Source organism: Solanum lycopersicum, chromosome 11 (genome assembly GCF_036512215.1).
Source record: "Solanum lycopersicum chromosome 11, SLM_r2.1".
Lineage (NCBI taxonomy): Eukaryota > Viridiplantae > Streptophyta > Magnoliopsida > Solanales > Solanaceae > Solanum > Solanum lycopersicum.
The window spans coordinates 48,112,082-48,129,289 of record NC_090810.1 but is presented as its reverse complement, the minus strand read 5'-3'; the positions used below and the strand labels follow the sequence as shown (position 1 = coordinate 48,129,289).

At 31.8% G+C, this 17,208-nt stretch overlaps 1 pseudogene; it reads right to left on the bottom strand.

Annotated features, from left to right (window-relative positions):
* Window positions 1-236: 236 nt before the first annotated feature.
* Window positions 237-17,208, bottom strand: part of LOC101243955 (cytochrome P450 704C1-like) — a 30,791-nt pseudogene continuing 13,819 nt past the window's right edge.

Genomic DNA, 17,208 nt, shown 5'->3' with positions numbered 1-17,208 from the left:
GTGGTGTAGAATTTCTGTTAGTTTGCTTCTAAATGAAGCTTTTCAGATGTCTTGTTATTACTTGTAAACAGTAAACAACAGTGCGCTAATTTAATGTTCATGCAACTGAGTAACTCCTATCTGTGGTTGTCTATGAAGCTAGAAAAGAGGATTGAAATTCTACTACCAGTTTCTCGTAAAGTCTAGGCACAATTGTTATTCAACTGAACATCTCAAACTTCGATGGCATGAATACATTTCGGGAGGAAGGTAGAATAATGTAATTGTGAATGTGCAACAATGGTACATCCCATAAACAACAAACTTTATTTCCATGTCATTGATAGACTTAATTATTATATGGATGTCATAGACAACATTCAGGCAGAATTGAAGTAATACTAACGTAAATATTATTGTAATGTCCTTTTAATTTGATAATCTGTGAAAGACAAGAACAGGCAATCCCCCATCAATATGAAGATTAATCATTGTTCTGTAGTTGAAAGTCTTCTTGTCATCTCTTAACCTGAAAATGATGTAATGTAACAACAAAGCAGATAATATCTTCATTTGCCTATTGGCCAACTCCTTCCCAAGCAGATCGTTGGCCCTGCCTGTTTTATCAGCAAAAGAATAGTCTTAGTGACTTATAATAAGATAGTATACATGCACTAGACAAAGTAAATGTAGAGTCACATTCAACGCTTCAAAAAATGATAATTAAAGCTTATAATGTGGTTTGACCAACCTGGAAAGCTGTAAATTTGAAGGGTTCTCAGGCCTGAAGGAACCATCCCCATCGATCCATCTCTCTGGTTTATATTCTTCTGCATCATCATCCCATATAAATTTCATTCTTCCCATTGCGTATGATTAGTAAGTCACTATGTCCCCTTTGTTCACATTCAAACCATGTAGTAAGGTGCCATCTGAAAAAACATATTTTTCCATTCTGCAATAAGAAGAAAAAAAATAACTTTAAAGCATACATCTACTTGCCCGCTGATGTATACATTACAAAAAATTATTTATTACCATAGGAAGTGCGGCATAGAGTCTAAGAGTCTCAGTCAGTGCTTCATGAAGATATTGCATGTTTTCAAGGGCATCTTCACTTACATTGGCAGCAAAATCCATTACGTTTGTTGCATCTAGTTTTTCATTTGTTGCTTCTTTTATATCATGTGCTACTTTCTCCCGTACATGAGGATATTTGCATAGCACATATATGAACGAAGAAAGGTGGTTGTTGTTGTATCTTTGCCTGCTATTATGAAGTTCAATATTATATCACAGAAATACTTTGAATATGTTTCAGCTATTTGCAGAAACCTTGTCAAAATGTCTTCTTTCTTCTATTGAAACTGGAAAAAGATTATAATGTCTAATTAGGATTTGTCCATTAATAAAAGTAGTAGATATGATGCGATTAACCTACAGATAGATCAGCTTTTGGTTTACTCATCTGTTCAGTTTTTCTGTGGATCAGCTTATAAACAAAATCATCATAGTTCTTATATTGTCTCTTAGCTTGGCTTTTGATCCGATATTTAGAAATCTTTTCATCTTTCATAAGATATCAGCAAATTTCCAAAGTGTCAGTGCACCCGCTTTGTCAAATGCATTGATAATTTTTTTTGCCTTTATCATTTGAACCACACATGTTGTCTAGCTCAACTTCGAAGGCAACTCCTAATATAGAATCTAGAATTGCTTTCATGAACATATCCTATGTCGATAAAACTAGGATTATTTGTGTGGTAAGAATAAATAAGGAACCATTTTGTGAAGTCGATTTGTGGACTTGCTTGAATGTCTATTATCTTTCTGATTGGACAGTTTCAGACAATATATGGGCTACTGGTCGATCTATATAGCTGACTGCAACTAATGTGGAGTATTATTTTTACATGTTTTCCTATTTTGAAATTTGTTTAGTTTGATTTTACTATTTATTATATTCATAAAAGCAGTGTTAGTGATTGAGCATTTTAATGTTATTTTTCTTATTAAATTTGCTTATTATTTTTGTCTTAATACTGTCTAATTACTCATGAATTGACCATTGACTAATTACTGGTCATAAAATTATAGCAGAAACATTCCAGTGAATGTTGGAATTGGGCGGCATGTTCATTTGCAATTGGAGGTATTTGTTACACTCTCTTTATTTTCATTTTTGTTTCCTTCATTGTACCTTGTAACTGTAATTCATAAGGCCATTATATCATTATTTACTACTCATTATCTTCATATTCATTGCGGGGAAGACTTCTTCTACTATAAATAGTGGTGATCTTCATTTTGTTTGGGACACACAACACTAAAGAAAAATATAAAGAGGAAAGAGATAGTAAAAAAAGAGATTTCTTATTAGTTGAAGGGAGCTGTTGTTTTTTGTGGAGCTTTTGACTGAACTCTTGTCCAGAATTTTTGAGTTACTTTGTGAAGGTTGTTGTATCATGGAGGGAACAAGTCAGGAGTGCTACTGCTGGGCCTTGCTGCAGTGGACTTAAATTTCCATAAAAAGAGCGAGATATCCACGCTAGAATTTATTTCTTTATTATATATTTCAACTAGGTAATTTTGCTCGCGCTTCGCGCAATTGTAAATAATAATTTAAATTAATTTTTTACAACTATCCATACATTAAAAACAATGAAAAAGTAGGTTTTTAAAAAAATATTAGCAATATTCCAACATGAATTTCATTATTTGTCATCATTATCACATAACTCAAGAACCTCTAATGAATGAATTATTCACGAAATAATAAATCATTTGTTCTTTAATCAACAGTAAAAGAAAAATAAAGAAGAAAATAAGAATATATATACAAATACAGTTCCTAATATGAAAAAACATTAAAGTTGCATAGATTATACAATTGTAAAATATGTCTAAGGAGAAAATTCAAAAATTTGCTAACATATTCAAAAAAGAAATTACATTTGAACATGAATACAATTATAACTTTTGAACTTGCATAATGAATTTCTTCAATTGATAAGTGAGAAATTTCATATCTATGTAAAACTAGAAAATACGTAAGCTTATATATAGTAGTTTTAAGTTATAAAATTTAATATAAATATCAAAACATAAATTCTTGAAACTGAGTACATTAATTATTTTCTACACAATGAATATACGTACTATATGCGTATATGTTCAATAAAATTTGAGACAATAAATTTGTAGAAACATAAATAGAGTTTAAAATATGTACTCAAAAATAAATATAAATATCATAAACATAAGTTGATGAGTGTGAACAACATACCAGGATATGTAAAAATCAAATCAAATTGAAAGGTAAAAATCGAGTCCACTGAATGCACAATGCCCACTTAAGAAAGCTATTATTCCCCTTTAATACCATAGTTTTTAAAGAATTACATCGTCTCATAATGGAACAATTTTTATTTACCAACTTATATATACAAAAACAATGGTGTCAGTAAGTCTCTCAGCAGGAGCAAAGTATACGAATATTTAATTTGTAGAAGTAGAAGATGATGATAATATTTTTTGTTGTTTTAAAATTAGAGGAAAATCCTCTTTTTATAGACAACAAAGGGTAGTGTGAACAACCGTTTATTGTGTCTTATCAAAAAGGTTACAACTATTTTAAAAAGTTGCAACCCTTCGAAAAGTTCACATTTTTTTCATAAAAATCACGACTTTTCATAAAGCCACAACTCTTCATTAAGTCACGACTTTTCATAAAGCTCGAAACTCTTCATTAAAGTCACAACTTTTAATAAAAGTCCCAACTTTGGATGAAAGTCACAACTCTTTTTAAAGTCACAATTTTTTCTTAAAAGTCACATATTCTCATAAACTGGAAGGCTAATTTTTTAAATAAATAAACTTAAAAGAAAATTCTTGCTTATGGTGGCGCCATATAAGAGGACTTAGGGTTCTAATTTATATAAATATATGATATGATTGTAATCTTGTATTTTTTTCATGGTAAGTCATTCACTAACAATTTTTAATGCTATTTGGGATAGGCTTTCTTTAATCGGTGTGGATTTTGTTATTTTTAATTAGGCACGAGTATTCTGAATACTAATTTAGAAGTTTCTCTTGTTTACATCTTTAAAGAATCAAATAAATTCCTAGTTTGGAAAAGATTATCTAGATGTCAAGAAAATTGTGCTCCTTGCAATAATTTTCAATGTTTGTTCTGAGACTGTATTCGATATTAGCAGGGTCATATGTAAAAATAACATTCCTGAAAGGGCTAATGAATCTGTAAGTCTTGTACTAGCCAGCAAGATCAGTTATGTAATGTTGAAACCTATGGAAGTTGATGAGATGATTGACAATGGTGTCGCCAACTGGATGAAACCTCTATTTTCCATGTACTTTTTTTTTCTTCAGAAGATGAAGTATGAACACACAAAAAACAAGTTAGTTAATTATGGTTGTTATGGAGAATGGAGTGTGGGGTCCATTCCCATGTACCAATCTTTGAATAACTTTGTGCCAATTTCAAAGTTTGGTAGAGTTGGTAAGCTACGAAGAAGAAAAAATTATTTTCTGTCAATTTTAAAGTTTGGCAGAGTAGGTAAACTATGAATAAGAAAAAATTATTTTTCTTCTCTAGAACATTTGTAGGGTAGTGTATTTGTTCTCTATAAAAGGGAGGACAATTCTTCATTCTATGTACACCAAAAAGAATTAAAAAGGAAAGAAAAGAAGAGTGAGGCGTCACAGAGGAAAATAATCTGTGAGGAAAAATAGAGAGTGTGAGCGATATTTTAGTGTGGTGGAAAAATCAAAAGAGTGTTATTTCTTTTGAATGTGTAGCGGTCTTTGGAGTTTTACTCAGACATACAAGTGTAAAATCCTTACTATAGTGATATTCGTTGCTTCTCTCGGATCGTGGTTTTTCCCTTATTAGGAGGGTTTCCACGTAAAATCTTGATATCATTATTTCTCTTTTATTCTCGTGAATTAACCGCATTGTTTTGTTCCACATTTATTGCCTTTATTACTGCAAATATTATTTCTGTTACGGATTTATTTCCAACATAGAGTTTTGAAGAATATCCATGGAAACAAAATGTATCCTTATGCATATTTTGCTTATATGTAGTATTTTCATGTGTTATGGGAGTAGATGGTTGTCCATGTACTTCTTAGATAATTTATGGCTCCATTAGGGACCATCTTATAAAAACCAAATACTAAGGGCCCGTTTGGATGGGCTTAATAAAAGTAGTTTTAAAAAAGTACTTTTGAAAGTGCTGAAACTTATTTTTAAAATAAGCAGTTATGCGTTTGGATAAAAGTGCTGAAGTTGTTATGCCAAACGTGAAAAAGGAAAAATAGAAGAAAGAGATGTTAGAGTTTTATGGGTAATTTGGAGATTGTATTAAAAAATTGAGGGAAAAAACATAAAAATGTGGTCAACTTAAAACAGCTTATAAGCTAAAAAAAAAAAACACCCCTACCCCAGCTTTTAACTTTTGGCTTAAAATAAGTTTTTTTTTAACTTAAAATAAGTTATTTTGAGTATTGTCAAACAGTTAAATAAGTCAAAAACAAGCTTTTAAGTCAGTTTGACCAGTTTTTAAGCTGAACCAAACAGGCTCTAAGATAATCAATGTTGAAACTATCATGGAAAAAGAAAATTTCGTTGTAGTTTATTATCTTTTAAGTAAGTTTTAGGATTTTATTTATCAGCCAAATCTGTTCTAAGATAGCATAATTGGTTTGTTAATATGTCGGTAAAATGTATTCTTTATATACGAAAAAATCATTGATTTATCTAATAACGTGTCGAGACAACACAAATTTAATGTGCATTATATAGTATCATCTGTTTCAAAACTCCCCAAATAGTATTGTTCAAAAGCCAGAATAAAATTTGATGTTATGTGCATTGCATATGTGATTTGATACAAACAAAAAGAGAATTCAACTCAAATAGAAAATCAAAGCTGGAGGGAGAAAAAATTCTAAGGCATAAGTTTTTTATTTTCGATAAAAAGAGTCTACATGATTATCAGGGGAAAAGATAAAATGGACATTATTTTATGCCAACTAACAGTAAATATTGTTTGTTTCATAAAAAAAAATTTCATCAATATAGTTGTGACTTAACTATAAGGCGACTAAAGCAATGACTTGAGAAATCAATAATTCTAGTACCACTTTCTCCTAAGGTGTGGTCAGGGAAGGGGTAACAAGGAAAATGTGAATGTGTAACAATGATACTATCACATTGATAGAAAACCTTATTTCCATTCCAGGTTAATGTTATTTCATAGGCCTGTTTTGTATATTGATGTCATAAACAACATTCGGACAGAACTGGACAGATACTAATATACATCATACTTATTAATTTAAACTCATTCTAGTTGCCTATCTACGAAAGACACTAACATGCAATCCCCCATCAATGTGTAGATTAATCATTTTCTTGTAGTTAATAGTCTTCTTGCCATCACTCAACTTGAAAACAAAGTAAGATAACAACACAACTGAGAATATCCTCATCTGTATATAAACGAACTCCTTCCCAAAGAAGATCCTCGACCCTGCCTGTTTTATCAAAATAAGAGCGTGCTTAATTAAATAGCTAGTAATGTGACAGTATATAGAAACTAGTCTTTGACAGAACTAATAACAACTTTGACCAAACTGGAAAGCTGTAAATTTGAAGGAATTCTCAGGCCTTACTTGAATGGATTTAAAAGCTTCAGACAATATATGGGCAAACTTTGTTGAAGTTTTTCTGAATATCAGACTGCTAAAATCCCTAAAGACCCCTGTGCAGAAGTCATGGCTCCACAACATCCTCTGCTCCCATCACTTATGACCATCAACTGTGAAATTCCATCCCCTAACTAGTCCTTTAGGATGTAGTAGTTATACCAATTCTGCAGCAAATTCGGAAACTCAAGTTTGGCAATCTGAAAGTCGTTTTATATACAATTTTGTTACATCTATTGACACATAAAAGATACCGATAATATGAGGATGTCAAGGTCAAAATTGTGTCTTGCCAGAGTTTTCAAAGTTTGTTTTGAGAATGTATTCGACGTTAATAGAGTCAGATGTAAAGATCCTATTATTGAAAGGTCTAATCATCTTGTATCCAAAAGATACTTAGAACAAAATTTTGATGAACTTGGTGACAAACTACAAAGTTAAAAGAGTATTTTCAAAACTAGAAAATTAAGACAAGCACAAAAAATAAAATCAAAATTAATTAGAAACACTATAAAAATATTTTTCGCATAGAAAAAATCGAGCCCCTTGAATGTACAACATCCCTTTAAGGAAATTATTCTCCTCACGCACCCAAGGTTAATGAAATATATCCTTCTAGGATAGAACGATCTTACTTATCGATGTATCGGTACCTGAGACCACGGTGGCGAACTACTTAACGACAATAAAATAAAATTTGAATAATAGATTATGTTGTATTTAAAAAAGTCCAAAAAAATTATGTTCTTAAAATGAGAGGATATCCCTCAATTTATAGAATACAAAGGGTAGTGTGTAAATGTTCTTATTGTGCCTAACCCGAAAGGTCACAAATCTTTAGAAAAGTCACAATCTTTTGAAAATGTCAGAACTTATCATAAAAGTCATAACTTTTCTTAAATGTCGCAACTTTCTTCAAAGTGACAACTCTTCATAAAAGCCGCAATTTTTCATCTTCCCTTAACATCTTTTAAAACCCTATAGTCCCTCACATTAATTGGAAATGACTCCAAGACAAAGAAACACGCAAGTGTGTCTACCTTACAAGCAAGAATTACTTGCATCTAGATAAGCAAGTTCTCCCTCGGACTTTACATAGTGAATATATGTAGGATATATTTGGTCAATTTGTAGATGCGATATTCTTGAACCGTCGAGGTTTGGTGTATATCTAGACAATCATATGTCACACATTTAACCCTTTAGAGTTTATGGCTCTTACGGTTGTGTTCATTTCAGTCATTAACACCTCATGATTTCATGACTTTATAGAGAGATGGACTTTTGAAAATCATTCTCTTTAAAGCGGCTTACATTTCACACTCATATTGGTAATTTTTTAACGTGTTATCGCGTAAATACACTATTTGATCTTTATTAACTCATTAACAAACCGTAATATTGTATCCTTGTTCCTGAGCATTGTCTTCATCTTAAAAATGGATTGAATTGGTTGACAATGTCAAATCGTCAGTGACAACTATTCTTTTTCTCCTTAATCTGGCTATTGGGACCTCCAAACTACCAGATAGAGTTACAATCATGCTGACTTGTCTTAAGCCATAAACGCATTCTCATAGATGATGTTTCAACTCTCTCTAGTTTTTTTTTTGCAAGTGGATCCAACAGATTAACCTTTGACTTTACATAGTGAATTGTGATAATTCCATTAGAGAGAGTAGTTTTATAATTGTATAATGTCTATGTCTTAAATGACAAGACATTTTGTTATATATTATGCTCCATACTCTATCTATTGCATCTTGACTATCAAAGTGTATACATATAAATGCTAATGGTTTGAGCAAAAAAGAATATCTATCAAGAAATTTCCGAGTCTCTCAACTTATTCATCGACCTTATCAAGAGCACACAGCTCATAGATCATTGTAGAAGTAGTAATACATGTTCTTTTTGGAAGATTTCCAAGAGACTGCTCCTCTACCAAGAGTAAATATATATTTACTCATGGATTTTACTTCATTTGTACAGTGATACAATTTTTATCAATATAACCTTTCAATATTGCTGGGTATGTAGTTTTTAGTATTTCTTAAGTACTCAGAAACACTTTTCATTGTCATCAAATGAGTTTGACTGGGATCACTCGTGAACCGACTTAGTTCATTAATAGCACATGCTATATCTGATTGTGCATACACTACAAGAAGTAAACTTACTGTTACGAAATATAACCTATGAATTTGAAAATGGTAGTTGTTACCTAGTTATAGCCATAAAAATTTAAATTTTGTGACTATCTAAAAATTCGTCAAATTTATTAGCCACAAATATTAATTTGACAAACCTAAATCCTTTTATTTGCTATAATTGCTAACAATAGTGGCAATAGTGATATAAATAGCGACAATTTTAATGCTACAATAAAATTTTATAGTTAATTACAAATTTTTTGCTACATCATAAAAATAATTGTAACAGTAGTAACTCTTTAGCCATAATAAGTTATTTGAAATTAAATATTGTAGAAAAATAAAAAAATTTGCTTCAAATTATAGAAGTGTAATAATAGTTAAATGAAATAGCCATAAAATATTTGCTACCACATAATTTTATAACTAATTACTATTTTTTGTCACAAATTTAAATTTCCAATTGTAATAATAACCTTTTAGCCACAATAACTTATTTTAATAAATATTCAAAGCTAAATAAATAACTTAGCTTTAAGTTATAATATATTGTGTCAATAATTTAACAAAATAACCATAAATTTTCTTTTATAATAAAATTTTATAGCTGATAATTAATTTTTTTCCCAAGTTTAAATTTATTATAGTAATAACCTTTCAGCCACATTAATTTATTTGAACAAAAAGAGGTTAAATGTTTTTTCTCAATTAATAAAAATTTTGACAGTTAAAGTATGTATTTTATTTAACGTAATCTTTTTGAAAATAGATAGAACAATTAATATAACTCTTTTTTCAAAAGGATAATTGAAGTACATAAGGCTAGAATTTATATTATTTTCAACTCTTATTTTATCATAATTAGAATACTTATCTTTACATTTTTTTATTTATTTAACTATTTTAAAAATAATAAATAAGCCAATAAAAAACAAATGAAAAATACACACACAAAAAATCAACAAACACTACGCATTGATACTACTCCATTATGTACTACTTTCTCATTCAAAAAGAAAACATTTACAGTAAATAAGTTCAAACGAAAAAAAAAACAAAATAGCAATAAATTTAAAGATAATCTATATGTAATAGTATATAGTGATTAATTAAAAATCTCTAGATAATATGCATTAGTTAAATATAGAAAGTAAAAATATTGATAATCCAAACAAAAAAACTCATGTCCTCGCAAAAAAGTTAGCCATGATCAAATTTTTAAAAATAGAAAGTTAATTTTTTTACTATTAATCTAACTTTTCACCTTTTTGTAAAATTCAAATTTTAATAATAGTTAATTACGTCACACTCTTACTAAATATGTGCACAAATTTTAATTGTTTGTTGCAAAATACAATTAAAAAGAATGTTGGCCAAATTTTACTATATAATAACAAGCAGTGAAATATCATCGAGAAAAAGAGAAGCATACAAAAATTATTTGATGAATATATGATTTTCTTATTTTATTTTGAAAAAGATGGAATATTTTTCATATGATTTAGATATAATGTATTCTAAAAATAGAATTGAATTGTGATATAAAAAATAAATAATTCGTGGTGATTGAAGGTTTATGTTTGATTAAGAGCCTACTTGGTGTAAGATTATTTAAATGAAAATACAACTTTTATATTTGGTTTGAAAAATAATAATCTCTTAAAATGAAGATAAAGAGACAAAATAAAATAAATTGTAAAGAGAACTAAAACTAAATTAATTTTAAAATATTAACTTATGAAAGTATCATTCATATGAAAGAATTATATTGTACTAAATTATATAATATAATTATACAGTTTTATTTCTAGAATATCACACAATTGATATATGACTTTATGAAAAATTAGACAAAATACAAAATTTTGAATGATATACCTATTTGTTTTTAATTGATTATAACTTTTTTGTTATATGCTTCGCATTATGATAAGACTTTTCGTAGTTATATTTTATTTAAATTCAAGTTATTAATTTTTTTATATATTTATTATTTTAACAAGAATATAATATGTGTAGTGTAATATTATTTATCATTTTAAATAGATTAAATAATGATAAAAGATTATTATTTTAGAATTTGGATAATCAACTAAGCTTATATATTGAGTCATGGACATATATATTCTATGATAACAAATTGAGGTGTTAAATGTTAAGATTCTCAAATAAACTTTATAATATTATCTTATAATAAGCTAACATTTTAAATTTGTTAAATCAATATTTATGATTATTTCTATCAACTAACCGCGCAACGCGAGTATACTAGTATACGTAATATAAAAAGAAGTGATATTGACATTTAATTCTCTTTTAAAATTTTCTTCTATTGATAATTTTTTTTAATTTTTAATCTCTTAATATAATATTCCTTTTCTAATTCATATATTTTTTGAATTTTCAATAAAAACTTAAAGCTACTAATTCACATCTACATCTAAATTCAATTGAAATAACCAAACAATATGAAAGTATAGTTGAACAATTTGACTTGAATTTGAATTTACATTGTTGATATAAAAAAATTTAATTGAGTTTCTTATTTTATTTTTGAAACTTTCATCTTAAAATAATTTGCAAGCATGAATTATATGTTAATTGACACTTCCCAACACGATATTCTTTTCCTTCTCCAATTCTATACAAATAGATTAAAGATGTTTTCCGATTTTGACACTGTAATCATTAAAATTTATTAAATATTAATTTATAAAATGATTCGGATTATATTGAATTCATAAATATATTAATCCAAATAAATATTATTGATTGATATAATTGAGTTAAATATTTAAGTCTAATAAATATGGATTTAATTAAAGTCTAAATTAATTGATTTGGGCTACATTGGATGAACCCAATTTGTTAAACCCAATCTCATCTCATTCTAGAGCCAATCTTGGCGCCACGTGTGCAGATGATGTGGCATGTCAAGTCAAATAAGAAAACCAATAGAATCATGACATCTGTCAAAGATGACAAGCCCGCTCCATAAAGCCCAAATGCCACGTCACTTCAATCTGATTGGCTGAACGGAATCCTATTCCAATCGCAACTCCTCTATTCTAAAACTATAAATAGGGGTCCTCATAATTCAGAAAAGGGAGAGAAAATTCTAAACAAGAAGCTAGAGAAATTCTGTGGTACAAACGCCATTTAATTCTCTACAAAGCTACAAGTTTAAAAATTCAAGCATTCAAGTTCAAGAACGATCAAGATCAAGACCACCGAATTCAAGAACAAGCTCGAAGCCCTTGAGTTTAAATAAAAGTCAAGATCAAGATAAAGTTCAAGTTCAAGTTAATCGTAAATTCAAGAACAAGCTTTAAAGCCCTTGAATTTATATTTGAAAAGGCGAATTCAGAGGAAATATAGAGATTGTAACACTCGCATTTGAAATAATAAAATCAATTGTTGCTATAATTTTTCGTTCTTGATTATTGTTTTCTCGACGCAAATTCTATTGTCTACAAATTCTGGCACGCCCACTGGGACCAAATCTGCCCTTCATCTCTTCTCTCTTAAATCAAATCTGGAAATCTGAAGCTACTAAGGTGGAAGCATGAGTACTTCAAGCCTCGTCTTTGAATTTCACAAGTCTACACTCCGTCAAGCCTTGAAGCAGGGGACATTTGTAGACATTGAAATTTTGTAGGACTCTACAAGATGCATTCAATTCGATTTGGACTCTACAAATTGTGTTCAACTCAAATAAGGATTCTTGGAGGCTACTCAACCCTAAACCCTAGTTTATGCCTATATAAAGGGTACTAAATTCCCTTAAAAGGCATCTCAAAAAATCCACAAAGAGATCAAGATCTCGAATACTCCATAAATTGATGGATTATTCATATAGAGAGGTCAAATCTAAATCATCCTAGTTCGAGAAATACGCCACTAAGGGCCATTGAATCATGGATAAATCATATTAGAGAGTAGAATCAAGGGAGGAACAGATTTGTACTCACAATCTTGATGAATAAAATCACGTTTCTTCATATTTTATTTGTATGGTTTATTTATTTTCCATATGTTTAAAATTTGTTGCAAACAAATTGGCACGCCCAGTGGGACTATCTCTACCTCTCATCTCAACTTTTCAAACGTCAAAGAATATCAAGATGACTTCCATGAACAAAAACTCTCGATCAACCGCCTCTAAGGTCACTAGCTCCAAGTTCTCTACTAAAGTTGAAGACATCCTTGGTGTTACCTTTGGAAGTTTTGGAGTTGTTACGAGAAGCAAGGCTGCTACACTAGGACAACAAACGCTTCAAGTGTCATGTGCGTCAACTCCTATTTTTGGGTCTTCGACTCCAAAAGGAGCAAGTTCCTCCACAAATTCTCTAGAAGGAGGAAGTAGTGTTGCTGAAAAGATCAAGAAGACATTGACTCTACTTGAGCAATCTTGTTCCAAGAACTCTACCACAAGGGAGAACTGTGATTCAACTTGTGAATCATCTCCACGTATATCGCGTAATGTGAGTCAACTGAAAATTAACTTATGCGACAATCCAATGTTACTCTCCTGTATCTCCGATGATCATGCAAACGATGGTGACTGTTGCTTCCTCTCCTGAGGAACAACTCGCAAATCTGACGAAGTTGGTTGAAGGATTGACGAAGCATGTACAACACCAAGAATCTCGAATTGACAAGTTGATGGACAGGATAGAAGGACTTTTAGATGGAGATGCGAGCCATGCACCTGGAAAGAGCATTGAAGTTCAAGAAATCGAAGATCCTACTAAGAAAACCCCGTTTGTTAAAGAGATCCCAGTTTCTTCTAAAGGAATGATCCCACTCGATCGCTTCAAGGAGTTTATTGAAGGAACTATTAAAGATAAGTATGAAGTCTCTACCAAGTCTTCTCATATGTATGATAAGCCATACACTGCTAGGATTGATAACTTTAAAATGCCTGCTGGTTATCAACCTCCAAAATTTCAACAATTTAAGGGAAAAGGAAATCCGAAACAACATGTTGCGCACTTCGTGGAGACATGTAATAATGCTGGAACATATGGAGACTATCTTCTCAAACAATTTGTCCGCTCTCTAAAAGGAAATGTCTTTGATTGGTACACGGATCTCGAACCTAACTCTTTTGATAGTTGGGAGCAACTAGAACATGAGTTTCTCAATCGCTTCTATAGAACAAGGCGCACAATGAGCATGGTAGAACTCACGAATACTTGCCAAAGGAAGGATTAACCGGTCATAGATTTTATAAATCGATGGAGGAACGCGAGCCTAAATTGCAAGGACAGTCTTAGTGAAGCTTCTGCAATCGCAATGTGTATTCAAGGAATGCACTGGGAGCTTCTTTACATCTTGCAAGGAATAAAACCAAAATCTTTCGAGGATTTAGCTACTCACGCTCATGATATGGAGTTGAGCATGACATCTGCCGGAAAAGATATGACTATTGTCCATGATCCTCGTAAAAGAAGGGACAAGCAGGAACACAAAAGATTGAGCAAGTTTCTTCCTAGAAATGGAAATAAAGAATCCACGAGTGTAAATGTGTCACCTGCAAAGTTCACCACGAATGAGGGCGTAAAACAAAATGTAACGACTTTCCAAGCACGTTCAAATCAAAAGTCAACGCTAAGGGAGATGCAAGGAAAAAAGTATCCCTTCTTGGATTTTGACGTTTATGAAATTTTTGATGAATTGCTTGAGTTAAAGCTCATTGACTTGCCAGAGATGAAGCGACCCGATGAAGCTGCAAAAACTGATGACCCAAATTATTGCAAGTATCATAGAATTGTGAGTCATCCTCTTGAAAAATGTTTTGTCTTTAAGGATAGAGTGATGCGATTGGCTAACGAAAATAAAATTATCCTTGATGATGAGAAGGCTAGTTCTAACCATACCTCTATCACGTTTGGGTCACTGGATCCGGTCCAAATATATATCTCTGAAAAGCATGAAAAAGAGCCAGTAGACCAGGACGTTGACATAGATGCTGATGAGGGTTGGATTCTTGTAACTAGGCGAAGACGCAACAAGTCAAGCTTAAGAAAAGAATTATCCGAGCAACCGGTTAGAGGAAAAATGGTGAAGAAATTATAGAAGCAAAAATCAATCAAGCACCCCAAAAGGGCAAAGGTTGAAGTGCGTCACTACCAAAAACCTCGACGCCTTGTGACTCTAGAGGAATTCTTGCCAAGCTCGTTCGACACAAAGTCTACTCCAGGCAATGTTGAGGCATCATGTTTTAATGTGGATAAAGGACAAACAATGAAGGTGCTTCCTACTGTAAAAAAAGGAACAACGAGTGAATCCTCACCAAAAGTGTCTCCTGGGGAAGAAGAAAAAGAAATAAGGGAAATCTCAGAAATGATGTCTCTTTCATCTTCTGAAAAATCTATTGAACTTTCTTTCCAAGAAGCACATGTCTGTGATACTAAAATCACATTTACAGATAACGATCTTCTATTTGGTGAAGCACTACACAATCGTCCTTTGTATATGGTGAGCCATGTGTTAGAGAAGAAAATAAATAGAATCTTAATAGATGAAGGATCTGGAGTCAACATTTTTCCTATCCACACATTGAATGAACTTGGCATCACGACTGGGGAACTTAGTGAAAGTCGTCTGTTGATACAAGGATTTAATCAAGGCGGGCAGAGGTCCATAGGCTCTATTAAATTAGAGATCCACATGGGAGATTTGCGATCAAGCGCATGGATGCATGTGATTGACGCAAAGACATCATACAATATATTACTTGGTAGGCCTTGGGTACATGAGAATAGAATTGTCTCATCTTCATACTATTAATGTTTGAAATATCTTGAAGGTGGAATTGAAAGAAAGATAGTTGCAGATGATAATCCTTTCACCAAAGTGAAGACACACTTTGCGGATGCGAAATTCTATATGAGAAGTTATGTTGTTAAAGGGGTCAAATCCAATGACGTCAAATCAATCAAGATTGATAATATCATAAGCAAAAGAATTGATGTAGCTATCGAAAAGGTGAAAATTGACACTAAAACTCTTGTCCCATTCTTAATGAAGGGAAGATCCTGTCTTCAAAGAAAAAGCAGACTTCTAGGCTTTGCTATGTTCCAAAAGCGAATAAGGAACAAGATCAACCATCTAACCTTGAAGAAAATTCATTAAGAGGGCTAGCTCTTCCTATCAGACGGATTGATGCAATAAACTTGTCTTCAAAGTTGCCAGAGAAGTCAGTCGCTCCAGATCAAGTGCTAGATATGACTCTCCCTACAAAGCGCACAAGAGAAGGTTTTGATCCCAATGCCTACAAGTTATTTGTGAAGGCAGGATACAACCCTAGTGAGCCATCAGCGCAAGGGAAACTCCCATCAGAAGATACAACTAGGAAAGCGCGTGAAGGCCTAGGTTATAACCAACCGCCGCCAATTCGCATTTCCATAAGAAGGGCCAGTAATAATCATATAACTTTTTAAGATGACGTCACTGCTCCCAATAAAAGGCCTTCTGTCTTTGATCCACTTGGTGAAGCAACAACAAGAATTTCTGTGTGTGAGAGGTTAGGTCCTCTGAAGAAGAATAACAAAAACCTGAGAATTTATTTGAAAGTTACAAAGACTACTTCACAATTGATTTGAAAGGATTTCAGAAGTTTGATTCCTTATAGGATGAGGCGACGAGTGGAACTTATGGTTTCCTGTAAAGAGAAACTCAAGGCAAAAGTTCATACTGTGGTTTACATCAAAGAGCGCGAGGAAGATGAAGAAAGTGTAGGTTCCTCAAATCATGTTACAATCCTAAATGAGTATGATTCTTTGCCTCAAAAGAAGATTGAGGAAGAGGTAGAAGATATTGTCTCGTGTTGTCATATATCAGTCAATGACAATGATCCTGTGGAAAAGGAAGATGCTAAAGATGCTCCACCAGAACTTAAAGAAGGAGTAAAGATCACAATAGATCCTTTGAAGGAGGTTAACCTTGGCACTGATGAAGATCCGAAGCCAACTTACTTGAGTGCGTTTCTAGAAATTGATGAAGAAGACACTTACATGAATATACTCAAAGAGTATAGAGATGTATTAGCTTGGAGTTACAAAGAAATGCCTGGATTGAATCCTAGAGTAGCGGTCCATCAATTGGCAGTCAAAAATGGTTCTCGTCCAGTTAAACAAGCTCAAAGACGTTTTAGACCAGACTTGATTCCGTTGATAGAAAATGAAGTGAACAAACTCATTGAGGCAGTCTTTATTCGTGAGGTCAAATATCCTACATGGATTTCAAGTATTGTTCCTGTGAGGAAGAAGAATGGTCAAATTCGAGTTTGCTTTGACTTTAGAGATCTCAATAATGCATGCCCTAAAGATGAGTT